Source organism: Sapajus apella, unplaced genomic scaffold, assembly GCF_009761245.1.
Source record: "Sapajus apella isolate SASKATOON/1434 unplaced genomic scaffold, GSC_monkey_1.0 scaffold43, whole genome shotgun sequence".
NCBI lineage: Eukaryota > Metazoa > Chordata > Mammalia > Primates > Cebidae > Sapajus > Sapajus apella.
Genome location: NW_022436983.1, coordinates 3374105 through 3378389, shown reverse-complemented (window position 1 = coordinate 3378389; position 4285 = coordinate 3374105). Strand labels below are relative to the sequence as shown.

General features: G+C 54.3%; 1 long non-coding RNA gene across 1 annotated transcript; it reads right to left on the bottom strand.

Annotated features, from left to right (window-relative positions):
- Positions 1-1336: 1336 nt before the first annotated feature.
- Positions 1337-3849, bottom strand: LOC116566248. Its single transcript, XR_004275815.1, has 3 exons — positions 3238-3849; positions 2933-3091; positions 1337-1713 (listed from the first exon to the last, which is right to left on the bottom strand). It is a non-coding gene; the product is annotated as an uncharacterized LOC116566248 (long non-coding RNA).
- Between the last annotated feature and the right edge of the window lie 436 nt (positions 3850-4285).

Sequence of the window (4285 nt, the reverse complement as noted above, 5' to 3'; positions counted from 1 at the left end):
GTTGCACAACCATCACCACTAATTCCAGAACATTTTCATTTTTTTTTTTTTTTTGAGACAGAGTCTTGTTCTGTAACCCAAGCTGGAGTGCAGTGGCACCATCTCAGCTCACTGCAACATCTGCCTTCCAGGTTCAAGTGATTCTCCTGCCTCAGCCCCCAAGGTAGCTGGGACTACAGGTATGTCCTACCTTGCCAGGCTAGTTTTTGTGAATTTAGTAGAGATGGGTTTCACCATGTTAACCAGGCTGGTCTCAAACTCCTGACCTCAAGTAGTCCACTCACCTCTGCCTCTGGAAGTGCTGGGATTATAGGTGTAAGCCACCATGCCCAGTCAGAACATTTTCATCCATTAATTAATTTATTTTTAAATTTTTAAATTAGTTAATTAATTAGTTGAGCTTGTTTCAAATTCAGTGGCCTTGATTCCGCAAGCCACAGCAGTTAGAAACAAGGATATCAGTAAATTTTTGGATGGTATCTATGTCTCTGAAAAAGGAACTGTTCAACAACAAGATGCCAGATGACTCCTAAGACCTACTTTGTACCCCTTCCCCGCCCTCCCCCAGGCCTGGGCTTCTGGTCCTTCCTACTCCCTGCAGCAGGAGTGGTGATTTTCCCACTGAAGTGATATCTAAATGATGCGATAAAATACTTACTGATTTGGAACATTTCCTTAAAAAACAAAAAAAATTAACTAATTAGTTAATTTTTAAAGACAAAGTCTCTGTTGTCCAGGCTGAAGTGCAGTGGTGTGATCTTGGCTCATTGCAGCCTCAAACGCCTGCCTCAAACGATCCTCCTGCCTCAGCCTCCTGAGTAGCTGGGACTACAGGTGTACACCACCATGTCTGGCTAATCTTTAATTTTTTTGTAGAGATCGGGTCTTACTCTTTGCCCAGGCTGGTCTCGAACTCATCCTCCTTTTTAAATTCTCACTTCTGAACAAGATGGCGCCATGGGCTCGCTGGAGATCCATGCTCCTTGGGTTCCTTGCCGGGCTTTCCCATTGGCTTGGATTGGGATGTTTCTTTCCCAAGCACTTTATTGAGTTCATTTTTCTCATCCAAGGTAAAAAGTTACTCTCAGAGGGGGAGGTTGGCAGGGCACAGTGGCTCACATCTGTAATCCCAGCACTTTGGGAGTCCAAGGCGGGTGGATCACTTGTGGTCAGGAGTTCAGGACCAGCCTGGCCAATGTGGTGAAACGTCATCTCTAGTAAAAACACAGAAATTAGCTGGGCATGGTGGCAGGTGCCTGTAGTCCCAGCTACTCAGGAGGCTGAGGCAGGAGAATCACTTGAACCCAGGAGGTGGAGGTTGCAGCGAGTCGATGAAATTGTGCCAACCAACGTACTCCAGCCTGGGCAACAGAGTGAGACTCCGTCTCGGGAAAAAAAAAATGGTGGGGACAGGCTGAGCAGGCAGTCACCACCATATCTGGGCCTCTGGGCCTCTGGGCCTCTGTGGTTAAATGCAGGACTCAAGAAAGGCTTCCTGAGGGACCATTGTGCACCGTGTCTGGGGAGGTGGGTGTGCTGCGACAGGAGTGGTTAATTGAGGCTCGTCCGTGCTACCTCTGTGCTTCCCTTTCTCCAAAGCCCTCTTTGCTGTGGCCTGTAGGTTAAAGGTGTAAGCTCAGATGTGGAAATCTTGATGCTGGATGGATTTTAGATGAGATATAGGTGGGTTTGGTGTCCTCATGCCTGGCAGGGCTGGGAAGAAGTGAGACAGAGTTTAGCAGACAGCGAGGCCTTTACAAAACAGTCTTTGTCAACACAAAAATGTTTAAAGAAAAAAAAAAATGAGGCCTAGACTTGGTGTGGCCTCTCTGGATGGGAAAGTGGGTAAGAATCAGGTTATTTCAATTCTCTAGTTGGCAGAGTCTGGTGTCTCTAAAGCGGATTCATCCTACTGTTAGCTGTCCAGGTCCAGGTGTTTTGGTGGCTGTGAAAGGAAGCAAGAAGAAAAGAGCCCACAAGGGTGGGGACCTCCACGGGGAATGCTCTCGGGAACGGAGAACCCATGTCCCCTCAGTGCCTGGAACACTACAGCTGCTTCATAGAGACTTTAGAAGAGCGACTTCTGTGTGCAGTCACTCTGTCTTGCGCAATCCTTATCATCACCCTGAGGGTAGGGAGGTGTCCATTCATTTCATTTCATTCATTCATTCATTCCACAGTACTAATTGCCTGCATACCAGGAGCCTGATGCTGTCGGCATATGTGAGGACACCCTCAGAGTGGGGAAGCAATTTGCGAAGTTGAGGCAGGATGGCAGGTGTGTAAGGGGTGAGGGCTTGGGGAACCCACGGGCACCACCTTGGGTCGTGGGTCCACTACCACTCTCCTCCCTGCGTTGGTGGCCAACCCAGTCTTACCTTTCAGGCCCTAATTTCCTCACTGTAAATGGAGCCGTCCTAGAACTTATTTCAAAGGGCTGTTTGAAGATTGGATGCAGGGGGAGTTTGGGGAGATGCTGGCACATTGTCCAAGGCCTTGTAGTGAGTCAGGGTTGGAACCCACTTTTGTCTGATCACAAAAACAGACCTCGGCCGGGCGTGGTGGCTCACGCCTGTAATCCCAGCACTTTGGGAGACTGAGGTGGGTGGATTACCTGAGGTCAGGAGCTCGAGACCAACTTGGCCAACATGGTGAAACCCTGGCTCTACAAAAATACAAAAATTAGCTGGGCATGGTGGTGGGTGCCTGTAATCCCAGCTACTTGGGAGGCTGAGGCTGGAGAATCACTTGAACCTGGGAGGTGGAGGTTGCAGTGAGCCGAGATCGTGCCATTGCACTCCGGCCTGGGCGCCAAAAGCGAAACTCCGTGTAAAAAAACTAGACTTCTCCCTTGCCATGGGCTGCCTCTAGGACCCATCTGCCTCCTTTTATCCCTCTGAGTCTTTGAGGATCTGAGAAGCCGTTCACCTACCTGCCTGGCGGTGACAGGCACCGTGGGCTGAGAGTGGCTGTGGAAATGCGCCCCAGCAACAGGTGTAGGAAAAGTAGGCCTGACCTGCGGCCATCCACCTGCACCTGGGCGTTCTCGCCTGAGGCTGGCTCACTGCTTCTCTAGGACTGTTCTAGAATCCTGCAGGAGTTTGGAAAACATGAGCTCAGCACAGACACCTCTGAGAATGAGCTCACCATCCACCCCCAACCCCACCGTGAGAATGGGGGCAGGTCACCCCTGGCCTCCTCTCAGGCCTCCGAGGGTGCCCAAATGTGATTACGCACCAGGGTAGCATTAGCTTCCCTGTCCTCCTCCTGAAGAGTCGCTTTCTCCCAGTGCAGGAGGAATGAGTCTCCCGTTCTCACCCCAGGGAGGAGAATCCGCCCTTTGGTTTTGCGCAGGTGGAGATCTAGGCGGCGAGGTTCGGAGCTCTGCAAACCATGAGTGTGCGAGGAGGTCTAGTTTTAGATAAAACCGTTTCTGTCCCGCAACAACCCCGAGGGCAGAAACCCTTCCAAAAGGAGGCACAGAGAGACTTTCTGTCCTCTTGATACCGGGACGCAGTGGTCCCGGGGCAGCTTCTCCTGGGAGGGTTGCGGGGCGCACTGGCTGGGATCTATAGTGGTTGGGACAGGAGGGTGGGTGGGGAGCCCCGTCTGCATAGTGGCGGGAGGTCTTCGGCTCTGCCCCTGCCCGCGCCCTCCTACTCACCCCAAGGGCTCCCCACCGCGCGCGCAGGGCAGCGTGGAAACGGTGGGAAATGCAGGGCGCGCGCCTCGGGGGCTGCCCCAGCTCCCCCCTGCAGCTCGGTGCTCAGGACCCGCGTCCGACTTTGCCTCTCCCGGAACCTTTAAGGCCGGTGCGGGGAGCTGAGCCCCGGCCCCTGGGCTGAGCCAAGCCCTGCCCGGCACAAGGTCCCCACCGTGGCGCACCCGGCTCCCGAGCGCTGCGCGCCCACAGTGTCCCTTCCTACCCCAGCCACCTGGGACCCGAGAGCCGTGCAGGGCCGGGCCTCGGGCCCCGAGGCACCCGGAGCCAGGTCAGCCCCGCAGCCCGCGGCGCCGGAACTTGGGGGTGCGGTGAGTGGGGGCGGGGCGCCGGGCCGGCGAGAGGTGGCTGTGGCCGGGTGCCGGTTTCTGGCTTTAGAAGTCCTTTCGCGTCTTCTAGAATCCGGGGCTGCATTGGCCCTCCGAGGTCTCCGGACTGCCAATGTCGCAGAGACAGCAGGTCCAGACCCGGGACATCCCCTACACCCGAGTCCAGGATCTGGGTTTCTTCCCTCTTCCAGGGGAGAGGCCCTCCCACTGGGCGTCGCGGCGAGCCCCCAGTGGT